A 15,534-nucleotide genomic window follows, 5' to 3' on the forward strand; every position below is an offset into this window, starting at 1 on the left:
ATTCTTATAATTCATCATTAGTCAAGACTCCCCCACTTATTGGTATATGTAAGAACAGGAAAAACACTACTTTGCTTTTGTGCTTTCAATTTAATTTGTTTTATTTCTAGTCCCTTAATACATTATCAATCCAAAACTTGGCACCCAAATCAGAGTCAGAGCTCCTGGGCAAAGCTTAGAATTCAAACAAACATACATTAAAAACTCAGACTTTTTACTCTAGTAAAAATTTTTTCTATTTTTAAATTTTAAACACTTTCACCTTTTACCCTTTCTGCCTTTAACTTTAATATCTAAACTTTTATATCATAGCCCTTTTGACCTTTATTTCTCTTTCTTTTCATCTCATCATACTTTTCTTCCCTTCTCATCCTCATAAAAGCAAAAGCCACCACTAGCCTTACAATGTTTTAAAAAACAAATATTTTATACAAATGAGAATGATAACACAACATTTCAAAATATTTGGTCTAAAAAAATAGCAACCAACAGACATGGGAAAAGAGGAGAAATATAAAATTGACACTCTAATTGAACATCTTCAAGAACTGGAATAAGGACAACAACATAAAGTTCCTAACAAAAGAAGTAATGAAATCATAAGTATCAAAGCAGAAATAAGCATATGGGAAGCAACCAAAAAAAATGGAAAAATTCAACAAGACAAGAAGCTGGTTTTCGGCTGCAGGTCACGGTGTGTCAGGATCCAATAGGTTTTGTTCGTTTTGAGTCTGACTGTCAGCATGCAGGGAAACCACTCAGAATTGAATTTTATTTATTGAAATGTAATTAGAAGGATGGTTTCCATTGCGACTCACAGACAGTCGCCTTCAATAAACCTCAACAAAGGGAAAAAAAGAAGCTGTTTTTTTAAAGGATTAACAAAATAGACCATTGGTAAACTGAACAAAGGAAAAAAAGAAACTATGCAGATACCCAGGACAAGAGATGGAAAGCTAGACATTACAACAGATCCAAATGACATTAAAAGAATAATAACACACTACTATGAAAAACTGTATTCAAACACACTTGCAATCTAGAATAAATGGACAGATACCTAAGAATACATCACCCACTCAAATTAATGCATAGATATTGAAAATCTCAACAGACCCATAATAAAAGTAGAAGTAGAGCGTTCCATTAAGAAAATACCAACCAATGAAAGACCAGGGCCTCATGGTTTCAAATGGCAAGTCCACCAGGTATTCAAAGAAGATCTGACACCAATGCTACACAAATTGTTCCAGAACATAGATAAAGACACCAAACTCTAAAACTCATACTATAAAGCCACCATATCACTGATACCAAACCAGTCAAAGACCCTACAAAGATAGAAAAATCATACACCAATATCCTTCATTAATACAGATGGTAAAATCCTCAAAAAAAAAATTCTGGCATATAGAATCCAACATCATATTAAAAAAATAATTCACCATGACCAAGTGGCATTCATTCCAGAAAGTCAAGGATGGTTCAATATTAAAAAAAACAATCAATGTAATCAACCACATAAACAAAGACTAAGAATAAAAATCATGTTTGTGTCAATAATGCAGAAGAACATTTAACAATATTCAACACCCATTTTTTTTAATCAAAAAACTAAACAAATAGGAAAAGAAGAGAAATTCAACAACATAAAAAAACCATATATGAAAAGCCAACAGCCAGCATCACGGTCAATGGGGAAAAGCTAAAAACATTTCCACTGAAAACAGGGAAAAAACAAGGATGTGCCCTATCATCAATCTTATTCAACATACTGCTGGGAATTTTAGCTGAGACTTCAGACAACAACAATAAAAAATCAAGGGAATACAAATAGGCAAAGAATTAAAACTGGTTATTTGCATATGATATGATCCTGTATATATAAAACACAAAAATCTCCACAAAAAGCATAAAGGAAACAATTGAGGGGTTCGGGAAGGTAGCAAGATACAAAATTAACAACTAGAAGTTATCGGATTCCTGAATATCAGAGAAGAGAGTTACAAAAACAATATAATGCAAGTAAACAATGCAATAACCATAACCACAGAAAAGATTAAATTCTTAGGAATAAACCCAACTGAAGAAACAAAATACCCATACAGAGAAAACTACAGAAAATTACAATAAGAAAGCAAAAAATACCTACATAAATGTTCGACTATCCCATGCTCATGTATAGATATTTAAAATTGGGAAAATATCAGTACTACCTAAAACAGTCTACAAATACAACACAATCACAATCTAAATCCCAAACACATTCTTTAAAGAAGTGGAAAAACTAATTACCAATTTCATGTGGATAGGCAAAAGACCCAGGATAAGCACAAAACTTCTGAAGAACAACTAAATAGAAGAGTTTGCACAACCTGACCGAAAAACCTACTATGTAGCCACAGTAGTCAAAACAGCCTGGCATTGATACATTGTAAGATATACAGATCAATGAATCAGAACAGAAAACACAGCCATAAAGGCATCAGCCTACCAGAAACTAATCAATAAGCCCAATATTAGTCCATATGTCCAGTACTAGCCTGTAAATTCCTTTCAGGCTCACACAACACTTGCAATGATGCTGAGTCCAGGAAGATCACAGACCAGTGGGTGGAAAGGTTTGTGGATCCTGTGGCGGTGTAAGCATCTCAGCGCTGGCATGGGTCTCCACGTGGGTCCTCCAGTTCAAAGTTCTGGCTGCATCAGCACTGTTCCATCAGGTTTGCCGTCAGTAATATCTCACAGGGAGTGAGCATGTGTCCCACCTCCTAATGAGCTATTTATCTCCTTAGCGCCTCCAAATGAAAACATCAAGCTGAGGCCTAATTGACAGGCTAAACTCTATCCCTTCTCTCTTAAGTCTCAAATTGACAACAGATTATGTAACTACCACATTAACCATCTGGGAGATGCAAATGAAAACCAAAATGAGATACCATTTTACACCCACAATGTTAGCACAATTAAAAACAAAACAAAACAACAAATGCTGGAACATACGTGGAGATATTAAAACTCGTATACACTGGGTGGACTTGTAAATACATACAACCATTATGGAAAATGGTATGGTGATACTTACAACAACTGGAAATTGAAATCCCTTTGGATCTAGTAGTACCACTATTAGGCATATATCCCAAAGAAATAAGAGACATAAGTGGAGGTATGCTGTACCATGTTCACAGCAGCACAGTTAGCAATAGCAAGAAACTGTAAGCCGCACAAAGACTTAACAGTGGAAAAATGGATAAGAAACTATGGTACACACACACAATGGAATACTATGCATCCCTAAAAAACAGTGAGTAAAGCATGAAATACAACATAAAATGGAAGGACCTGGAAACTTTTATGCTGAGTGAAGTTAGTAAATCACTGAGTTAGTTAGTTTATTGTGCCAACCTGGCTGATAAACACATGTGGGATTAATTGAAGGGCGGAGGGATAAATGGCTTGGTGAGCCTCGCCTTTCTAGTTCTTGGGTCTTGTGCTTTGTGATGGTCAGACCAGGGTGCTGTTGCCTTAGAAGTTCCCTGCTTCAGCTTGCAAGGCTGACTTCCTGCAAGACATCCCCAAGGAGAAGCCACATGAACCTACCCCAATGCAGCCCTGGGTACTGGAGCACCCATGTGGAGACCCTTGCCAGCGCTGAGATGCTTACACATTCACTGACTCGGCTTTCCTCCTGCCGTTGGCATCATTGCGTCTGTTTTGTGAGATGGAGGAGGACTTTGTGGATTGGTGTTGGACATATGGGTTAATGTTGGACTTGTGGGCTTGGGCAGCACTGGGTTGGGGTGTTTTCTTGATGCACGGTGAACCTTTATATAAAGCTCTCTCTTATACATGAGTTTCTGAGGATTTCTTTCTCTAAAGTACCCAGACTAACACAATCACAAAGGACAAATAATGTATGAAACCATTACCCTAAGGACAAATACAAATTAAACAAACCTTAGAATTAGAATTAGAGACTAATTCACAAACAAAAGGGGGAATAAGCTACCTACTGGGCATGAAATATACATCATCCCCTTATGTGCACTTCATAAGACTCACCTAGAAAGAAAAGACCTAGCATTGGCTGGGATCATTACATCACACAGGGGGAAAATGGAAAAGACAAATTATTTGATGCTATACAACATTAAGACAAGGTTGTGACAAGTCAACATACCCTCCACAGGAATGAGAGGAGAACCTTACTGGAAAATCAAGTTAAGACCAAGGGGAGGAGCATCTACATTTTAGAGGAGGCACTGATAGTTCTGTTGGTGGATATTGTGTTAGTCTGGGTAGACTAGAGAAACAAATTCATAGACACACATATGTGTATAAGAAAAAAGGTTTATATACAAGAGCAGTTGAATATTGAGGAAACATCCCAGCCCAGTTCACATCAAGTCCATCTTCTCCAACCAAAATGCCATAAAACTGGTAATCAACAATAGGAAGAATTTTTAAAAACCACAGACAAGCAGTTGGAGATTCAACAATACACTACTCAGAAAACCTGGGTATTAACCCAAATAATAGATGAAATTAGGAAGTTCCTAGAAACAAATGAGAATTATAACAGTACATAACAAAACCTAGGGATACAGCAAAAGCAGTTATCAGAGGTCAATTTTTAAGCACTTAATGCACACATGAAAAAGAAGAGGAGAAAGTAATTTATAATATTTTAACACAACTCCAACAACTAGAAAAGTGTCAAAAGCATAAACACCCAAATAGCAGAAGGAAAAAAATAATAAAAATTCAACAAATTTCATAATCTACATGACATAGACAAATACCTAGAAAAAACACTCTATTCTCAAATGAACACATATGAATACTAAGAACTTGAACAGACCTATAGCAAAGAAGAAATAAACAAATTCTTGAAGAAATGCTGAACCAAAAAAAGCCAAGTGGCTTCACAGGAGAATACTATCAAGTATTCAGAGAAGAGCTGATACCAATTTTACACAAACTATTCCAGAATATACAAAGGGGCAGCAAACTCTGAAACTCATTCTATGAAGTCAGTATAATCCTGATTATAATCAGGCAAAGACCCCATTCAGATAGAAATATACAGACTGATATTCCTCATGAACATAGATGCAAAATTTCTCAAAAAAAATCCTAGCTAATAGAATCCAACAACATATCAAAAAAATCATGATCAAATTGGATTCATCCCAGGGATTCAAGGAGAGTTCAACATTCAAAAAACGATTCATTTAATCCACCACGTAAACAAGATAAAAAATAAGAACCACATGATCATATCAATTGATGCAGAAAAAGCAGTTGACAATATTTTACACCCATTTCTAATAAAAACTCCATAAGGAGATAGGAATAGAAGGAACAATCTTCACCATAATAAAATAAAGGCCATATTTGAAAACCAATAGCAGATATTACACTCAATGGAGACTGAGAAAAGCTGAAAACATTTCCACTGAATAAAGGAACCTGACAAAGATGTCCCTTATCCCCGTTCTTACTCAACACTGTGCTGGAAGTTCTAGCTGGAACCATAAAGAAATGGGGAAAAAGTCAAGGGAGTATAATTGAGCAAATATGAAATGAAACTTTTGCTATTTACATAGGATATGATTTTATATAAAGAGAATCCTAAGGTGTCCACAATAGGATTGTTGGAAACAATGGAGGAGTTTAGTAGTATAGCAGGATACAAGATTAACAAGCAAAATCAACTGGATTCTTATATACGAATGATGAGAATTCCAAACAAGAACCAACGACTTATAAAAAAATACAGAACTATTATTACGATAAACCAAAAGAGCCTACAAATGGAAGAATATCCCATATTCACGGACAGGAAGATTCAATATCAAGAAAATGTCGATACTACTGGCAGCAATCTACAAATTCAATTCAACCCTGTTCCCAATGACATTATTCTTTAAGAAATGGAAAAACTAATTACCAACCTCAGATGGAGAGGAAAGAAACCCAGGATAGGCAAAGAATTTCTCAAAAAGGAGAATGAAGTAGGAGGTTTTGCACTAGCTGACCTCAAAACATACTACACAGCCACAGTGGTCAAAACAGCCTGGTATTGGTATAATTGTACAGACATATACCCACAGGACAGAAATCCCAGAAATAAAAACATCTGCATACAGACAACTGTTTTTTTAAAATCAATCATTTTATTGGGAGCTCTTACAGATATCATAGCAATCCATAGTTCAATCACATCAAGCGGTATTGTACAATTACTACCACAATCAGTTTCAATACATTTTCATTCTTCTTGAATTCCTTGATACCAGCTTCCCTCTATCCCCTCCCTCCCTCACTGCACCCCCCTGGAGCCCTTGTTATATTTTCCCCCTATAATAGGCATTTTTTTGTATGCCATATTTCAGACAACTGATTTTTGACAAAGGTTCAATATTAATTAGCTGGAAAGGGTATGCCATCTTCAATAAATGCTGAAAATACTGGATATCCAATTGCAGAAGAAGGAAACAAGGCTCATATCCCACCCCATGCACAAAAACAAACTCAAGGTTGATCAAAGACCTAAATGTAGAACCCAGTCCTATCAGGATCATCAGTGAGAAAGGTAGTACAAATATAATTGCCCTATGACAGGGCATACACAGGCAATTAGATATAACAAAGGAAGCACACAATGTGGAAGACAAAATAGATTTATGGGGCCTATGTAAAATAAAACACTATGTACATTGAAAGATTCAATTGAAAGATTACAATGAGAACCCGCAGATTTAGAAAATATATTTTGCAAGAATCTAACAGACAAAGGATCAATTACCAAAATCTACTGTATATTTCAAGCCTACAACAAGAAAAAAACACCCAAATAACCCCAGGAGACTGTGGAAAAAGGACCTGAACCAATGATATACAAAAGATGATAACTGAACGGGTAATAAACACATAAGGAATGCTCTCATTCACTAGCCATCCAGGAAATACAAGTCTAAATGGCAATGAGATACCATCTAACACCCATAACCATAGCCCAATTTTTAAAAATGGAGAATAACAAATACTAGAGGGGGTGTGGAGGGTGGTAGGCTTGTAAATATGTACAATCACCGTGGAAAGCAATATGGCAGTTTTTAGAACAGATGTCAATGAAAATACCATATGATCCAATAATATCATTACTGGACATATACCCCACCTCTGCCCCCCAAATAAGAAACAGGTCACGAATAGATGTTCATTGCAGCAGAGTTCATAATAGCATGAAGCTCGAAAGAGCGTAACTCCCATCAGCAGAATATTGGATTTAAAAAAAACCTCAGATATATATACACAATGGAATAGTACACATCTCTAACAACAGAGGTAAAACCATGAAACATCTCATGAAATGGAGGGATCTGGAAAACATTATGCTGAGTGAAGTTAGTCAATCACAAAATGAGAAATATTGTATGAGTCCATTGCTGTAGGGAGAAGTGACAGGACAGGCACAAGCTCAAGCTTGCAGGACATCCAATCTGATGGCTAGGGTGTCAGACAGCGTGAGACTGGTGCCAATGAATCATACACCATTCTCTCTAGGTATGTATCTTGAAAGTCACTTAGGCAGAGGTTTCCTTACGTCAGCTGGGATCAAATTGGCAAGGGAGGGGATGCTGACTACTGAGTGAGTGGCTGCCATGCTAAGTTATGATGAGGTCCCCCTGGACAGGTAGACAAAGGGATGAGGGATATTGATGCTCCCATCAAATCAAGTCAGGGGAGGGGAAACGAGGCAGACATGTCTGGGGGAACACGAGTGAATAATTGTTGGTACAAAAAGTCTGAAGATCAACCTCCAAGTGAAGGGGAAACTACCTAAAAATACTTTTAAGGACTCTAAGGGAGAAGTATCACTGGTAGTATAAACCGAATAAGCCACATTGCCCCTAGTTTCTGGGCACATCCTGGGGACCCAGGCCAAGTGCCATATAACACCGGGGCATTGAATCCTGGATCTCCGAGGCTCACAACACTCCAAAGGCTGCACCAGAGAGATCCAATTTGGAAACTCCACTTGGTGAAATAGACTCTACTTCTAACACATTTGTAACCTGAGGACTTAGGAACGAAAATTCATGGTGTTTGAAGAAGCAGAAAACAGCTATACTAAGAATATTAAACTATAGGTAGCAATCATTGACTTACTACATCAATGCGCCATATGTTGTATTACGATATATATATTATTCCAGCAAAACTGTGACTGACATTCTCAGTGAATATTGTTGTACGTTTTCCTTGGTCACTATCTCCCATTGTTTGTGTAAATAGCATCCCCCGATGAAAGGACTTATTCTGTACAATTTGAATAAATCAGGTATTGCTATATATAGTTAACCTACATTGGCCCAATATTCCTCTCTCAACAGTGTTTAAAAAATTATTATATGGAGCAAATCAATGACAATAATAATGAAATATTCCCCCCACCCCAACCCCACAAAGTAGATGGTCATTAAGACTCTCTACCATAAATTAACCAGTAGGTCTCTAAAGGAAGCCAAAGACAGATTTAAAAGATAGATCCAGGAATGAGTTTTAGGCTTAAATGAGATTTGAGCTAAATCTTAACTCCAATTTAAGAACACATAGTTCTTACACCATGGCCCTACTTGATACTTGCCATCAGAAAGGGAACACAGAAGATATGGATGCTATAGAAAAGTGTGGTGAAGAAATTGCTTGGTGCCCAGTAATGAGATAAAACAGTACATAGAGTTTTAAAGGTTTGTGTCCAAACAAGCAACCATGTAAGTGAGATGTCAATCAAGTCCACATGGAAGAAGCACACCAACATCTGGGACTGAAGGATTGTAATCATATAGTCCAAAACCGAAGGAGGGAATTCAGAGCCTAAATTGTGAGATTCTGGTTTGCAGAAGTCTATAGATGACAGTGGAAGCCCAAGATGCATTTGTGAGATACACAAAGGAAATAAAGATCTGGTGCTTTACTTCTAGTCATAATAGGGTGATGGGAAGAAACTGGCTGCCAAACAGAGTACATTGGAGGGATGATTATAGGAGATCAAAGTGATGAACAGTTAAAACCTTGTCATTTGATTCCCCCTCTGATGCAAGTTGGGTCTAATCTGGCTTTCAACATTTTCTGTTTCTGTTCTTTATATAGAGGCTTAACTCAATGAATTTTTTCACGGGGTTTAAAGTGCTTGAATTTTTGTTATATATATTTGTTATAATTTTTCTGGCATATTAAAGCAAGAATTGATGAATCTATGGAGTCAGCAAAGAGAATATGGGTTCCTGGGAGATACATTGTGGAGGAGGGTAAAGGGGAAGCTGATGACAAGGTGTTCAAGAAAAAAGATAATGTTTTGAAAGTGATTATGGTAGCAATTGTACAATACTGCTTGATGCGATTCAACTATGGCATGATATCATATCAATATTAGCACCCAATAAAATGGTTTTGGGAAAAAAAGAAAATAAGTTTATCATCACTTTTGAGAAACATTTTGCTGCCCTACATTTATCTTATTTTTGCATTATACCTGGTACTTTCCTCATAATTATGAAGGTGGCCAGGGTTTCTGTGAATTTCAGCTTTTTATACAGCCTACATAATGAATAAAAATCCGTTCATTTAGTATAATGTAAGACAAGTGTGGTTATACTTCATCCCATCTTATCTCAAAGTTGAAGTTGTTTTGTTGTGTTTATCTTGGTCGGTCCTCAAAATTAAATAAAATACATCTATTGACATTTTTGTAGAGATGGCATTAAAATCATAAATTGACACTTTCAAAGCTGAGCAGGAGAAGGACCTATTCCTTTAGTGTGATCCTCACTGAATTTCAACCTTCACTACTCTGTGACATCAACTTGGCAGAACGCTGACACTTCAGAATTTATAAAGCTAACTACCAGTATGACTGTAAACAAATTTGCTTTATTTTTCATTTTTCTAATTTTTTGGAAAAAAATCACTTTATTGGGGGACAAGAGGAAAGTAAAAGGAAACAGAGGAAAGAAGTAGGAGACAAAGAACATTTATAGAGTCTAAATACAGGCATGTACATACATAAATATATTTAGATATGAGGATGGGGAAATATACATGCATATATTGTAGGTTTAGTATAAAGGTAGCAGATGGACATTGGGCCTCCACTCAAGTACTCCCTCAATGCAAGAACACTTTTTTCTATGAAATTGGCATTCCATGATGCTCACCTTCCCAACACGATTGCTGAAGACAAATGGATACATAAACAAATGTGAATAAAGCTGATGGGTCCCAGCTCTCAAAAGATACAGCATCTGGGGTCTTAAAGTCTTGAAGGTAAACAAGAGGCTATCTAGCTCAGAAGCAACAAAGCCCACATGGAAGAAACACACCAGACTGTGTGACCACGAGGTGTCAAAGGGATCAGGTATGAGGCATCAAAGAACAAAAAATCATATAATTGTGTGCCCACCTTCCCAATACGATCACTGAAGACAAATGTGTGTATAAACAAATGTGGTGAGGAAAGCTGATGGTGCCCGACTATCAAAAAATATAGCGTCTGGGGTCTTAAAGGCTTGAAGGTAAACAAATTTGTCATGCTGACAATTGGACATATATTCACATGCAGGAGAAAAGTTCAGATTTGTATCTGGCAATGGTAGCTTGTATATATTTATTATGATGAACACATAGTTATTGAACCTTTAGACTGACAGATAAGTATTAAAATATGTTTAATGCTAAATCATAGCTATTGTTTAGTTCTATTTGAGTAAAAGCATGTGTGTCTTAAACAAGCTAAGCACACTGGAAGCTACAACTGTGTAAGAATCTACAATGTTCTATAAACAATGTATATACAAAATACAGCTATAAAAGGAAGGAACAATTATAGTCATGTAAGATTTTAAACTAAATAGTGCACATATATGCAATTTAAAACAGCAAAGTTAAATTTTTATAACATTTTGAGATCAAAAGGTAAATTCTATCAACACAATGTTTAACAAGAACATAGAAAAGGAGATTTTCTTTGTTGGTATAAATCAGATCATCAAATCCATGAGACAAATCCAAGTCTCCTGTCATTAACTTCTGGAGAACTTCTCAAGAAATCAACTCTAACAGTTGTTTTATGAAATTCTTTCTTTAAATTACAGCATAAGCAGGGCAATTTTCATATACCTCTGCAAATCTGCTTCATTGTGACTTCCTTGAATTTAGCACTTCCCAATAATTTCTTTTTTTCCCCCAATAATTTCTTTACTGTTTCTTTTAACTATTAATCTGTGGTGGTTTACTCAGTTTCTTAATTAAAATTTCACTATCTAAACTATCCTCAGATTCACTTTTTTTGGGGAACTGTTTTGATTCTTCTTTGTGGTGCTGCCACCTCCCTTCTTTGGTTTTCCCCAACAATTTTATTGGCATATAATCTATATATTATATAGTTCAATAATTTAATCACACCAAGAAGAGTTGCACAACATCACCGCAATCAGTTTTAGAATATTGTCTTCAATCTTGTACTCATTCTTATTAGCTCCTCTTTTTCCCCCAACCTCCCTTGCCATACCCCAGAAGGACCATTAGTACTGTTACTCTCTGTAGACTTACCTAACATGGATTTAATATACAGAAAAAACATTTAAAAAAACTAACAAGAATAAAGTAAATCAGATAAAAGCTTCAAGAGAAAACAAAGCAGAGCACTGACTCATAGCCCTATAGGGGACTATACTGAAGACACAGTGCAGGAATTGTGCCTAATCTGACCCCACCACACTGGGGCCAAACACTAAGGGAGTGCAACAGAGCAGCAAGGGGAGCAAAGCGATTAAGTCCTCAGGGAATACCAAAAATAGACTTTGCGGTCAGGGTGTGGCACCCCATCAGACCTAACTGGAAAACACTCCTAAAGGTCAACAAACAGACCTGGAACTATTTATAGGCTTTTCTTTTTTTGGTCGCTAGTTTTTGTTGTTGTTGTTTTCTTTTGCCTTGTCTTGTTTTTGTCCTTATTATTGTCACTGCATGTCTATCTAGATAAGATTGGTGGGACAAACAACCCAGAGGAGAAAACATCGGGACTAACGATTCCCAGGGGGACACAAGAAAGGGGGAGGTGGGGGAAAGGAAGGGGATGTTAACAAACCCAGGGACAAGAGAACAGCAAGTGATCTAAAATCGACGACAAGGAGAGTGTAAGATGCCTGATAGGGCTAGATCAAAGGCAATGTAACCAAGATGAATTACTGAAACCTGAATGAAGGCCAAACATGATAGTGGGACAAAAGGAAAGTTAAAGGAAATAGAAGAAAGAAGTAGGAGGCAAAGGGCATTTATAGAGTTCTAAATACAGGCATGTACATATATAAATATATTTAGATATAATGATTGGGAAATAGATCTATGTACATATATTTATGTTATGTATCAAGGTAGCAGGTGGACATTGGGCCTCTACTCAAGTACTCCCTCAATGCAAGAACACTTTGTTCTAATAACCTGGCATTTGGTGATGCTCACCTTCCAGACATGGCACTGCCGACAAAATGGGTGTATAGCAAATGTGGTGAAGAAAGCTGATGGTGCCTGGCTATCAAAACATTTAGCTTCTGGGGTCTTTTTTTTTTTCAATCGTTTTATTAGGGGCTCATACAAGTCTTTCACAATCCCTACATACATCAATTGTTTAAAGCATATTTGTACATTCATTGCCCTCATCATTCTCAAAACATTTGCTCTCCACTTAAGCCCCTGGCAACAGGTCCTCATTTTGCCCCTTCCTCCCCCTTGCCCCCTTCCTCATGAGCCCTTGATAATTTATAAATGATTATTTTTTCATATCTTGCCCTGTCCGAGGTCTCCCTTCACCCACTTTTCTGTCGTCCATCCTCCAGGGAGGAGGTCATATGTAAATCCTTGTCATCAGTTCCCTCTTTCCAACCCACTCTCCCTCTACCCTCCAAGTATCGCCACTCACACCACCGGTCCTGAAGGGATCATCTGCCCTGGATTCCCTCTGTTTCCAGTTCCTATCTGTACCAGTGTACATCCTCTAGTCTAGCCAGACTTGCAAGGTCGAATTCAGATCATGATAGTGGGGGTTGGAGAAAGCATTTAGGAACTAGAGGAAAGTTGTACTTTTCATCGTTGCTACATCACACCCTGACTGGCTCGTCTCCTCCCCAAGACTGCTCTCCAAGGGGCTCTCCAGTGGCCTACAAATGGGCTTTGGGTCTCCACTCCGCACTCCCCGCATCATTCACTATGGTAAGATTTTTTTTGTTCTGTTGATGCCTGATACCTGATCCCTTCGACACCTCATGATCACACAGGCTGATGCGTTCTTCCATGTGGGTGTTGTTGCTTCTCAGCTAGATGGCCGCTTGTTTACCTTCAAGCCTTTAAGACAGGTCTGGGGTCTTAAAGGCTTTAAGATAAACAAACGGCCATCTAGCTGAGAAGCAACAAAGCCCACATGGAAGAAACACACCAGCCTGTGTGATCATGAGGTGTTGATGGGATCAGGGAGACATTGATCAGTGTAAGCCATGAAAAAATAATAACAATTTATAAATTATCAAGGGTTCTGGAGGGAGGATGGGGAAGGGAAGAAAAAAAATGAGGAGCTGATACCAAGAGTTCAAGTAGAAAGAAAATGTTTTGAATGAGATGATGGCAACAAATGTACAAATGTGCTTGATAAAATGGATGCATGTGTGGATTGTGATAAGGGCTGTATGAGCCTCCAATAAAATGAATTAAAAAGAAAAAGAAACAAAGCAGAAAATATTAAAAACTAGACAAATTTAAATGGATCAAAAGGAAGATCAAATGATAGGGAGCTAAATTTTAACCTAACTGTATCTCCAGCAATCTACTTTCCAATGCATTCTGCATGTCTGCCTTATTAACATTAGCACTTTATACAGTTTATTTTATTTTTTTTTAGAAATTGCTTTCAGTGTTTTAGATGTCCTTTTGACAGCTTCTCTTCAATTTCTTTATCTTCATGTGAATACTTCTGATTTTTCTTTTCATCTTTATCACTACTTGGTTCATTTGACAGAATTTCAGGATATTTGGTTCATTTGGATTTTGGCAATAGCTTTCCAGAAGCCTTGGATGCATTAAGAAATTCAAGATACACTTCACCAATTCGCTATTTACACCTGATCTCTCCATATCAAGAATCTCACAGATGCTATTCAACATGGAATTTCTGAACCCTGTATAAGGTAGAGACTTGCATTTTCAACCTCTCTTCTTTCTGCTTTTTCTTCTTGCCTTCCATGATTAGACATTTTCTTTTTTCTTCCTCTTCACTTTTACTACTTAAACTAAAACACAAGCAAACAAAAGACACCAAACTCATAGCCATCTAGTTGATTCTCACCCATGGTGACAGGCTAGAACTGTCCCTGTACATTTCTGAGTCTGTAACTCTTTAGGGAGTAGAAATCTTTGTCTTTTTCCTGTGGATGGGGCTGGAGGTTTTGAACTACTCACCCATTACACCACCAGGGTTCCTATACTACCTAAAGCAACCTATAATTTGAATGCAGACCCCGTCAAAATTCATAGGCTAATAGGGGTAACAACCTTCTTTGCTGAACTGGAAAATCCATTCCTCAGTTTTATATGGAATTATTCAAAACAATCTTGCACAAGAAAAATAGAGTGCTAGGACTATCATTTTGTAATATTAAAACATATTCTAAAATACCATGATTAAAACAATTTCATGCTGGCAACATTATCTTTTTTTGTTCACAGTATCATGCTATTTTAATTGTTACACTTTTGGAACATGTTTTAACAACATGTTATGCTGTTTTTCTTCGTTTCCCAGAAATATCTTGGCTCTTCTTACCCAGATATTTAAAAAATCATTTTATTGGGAGCTCTTGTAGATGTTCTAACAATTCATAATTCAATTATATCATGCATAATTATAAAATCGCTGCTATGTTATAAATTATTATTATTATTATACACCATCCAATATATCCACTTACCTACAATTCTGTTATTTGTTCCCTTTGACTACAGTCATAATTACTATCAGCTCCCCCTTATTTGCCTCCCCAACCTCTCTCTTACTGTACACTCACGGAATCATTACTCCCCTAACTGTTTTTGAAGTGTTTTCTATCTCGGTTTTCGTGCATCTAATGATCTTAGTTATACACATGAGCACACTCATGTCTAACTAGGTTAATGAGGTAAGACAAGAACCATAATAGTGAGGGGAGGGATTATTAAAGAACTAGAGGATAGCTTTGTTTTTCAACCATGCTATGCTGAATCCTGGAATAAACATTCCTTCTGTGTGGCCCTTTTGTGAGAGACTGACCCATCTTTCAGGTGGGTTTTGGCCTCCACTCTGTCCATGTTCCTTCACTTCTATTTGATTGCTTTTGTTTGTTTGTTTTTGAACTTCTGATCGACACCTCCTGATCACAGGCTGGTGTGCTTCTTCCATGTGGGCTTTGTTGCATCCCTGCTCCATGACTGCTTGAT

General features: G+C 37.0%; 1 protein-coding gene across 5 annotated transcripts in view; it reads right to left on the reverse strand.

Moving 5' to 3' along the window:
* HEPH (hephaestin) overlaps positions 1-15,534 on the reverse strand; it is a 150,717-nt gene that overhangs the window by 66,671 nt on the left and 68,512 nt on the right. The window lies entirely within an intron of this gene.

The sequence above is a fragment of the Echinops telfairi genome, unplaced genomic scaffold, assembly GCF_000313985.2.
Source record: "Echinops telfairi isolate 266 unplaced genomic scaffold, ASM31398v2 ScPeMD7_7423;HRSCAF=8461, whole genome shotgun sequence".
NCBI lineage: Eukaryota > Metazoa > Chordata > Mammalia > Afrosoricida > Tenrecidae > Echinops > Echinops telfairi.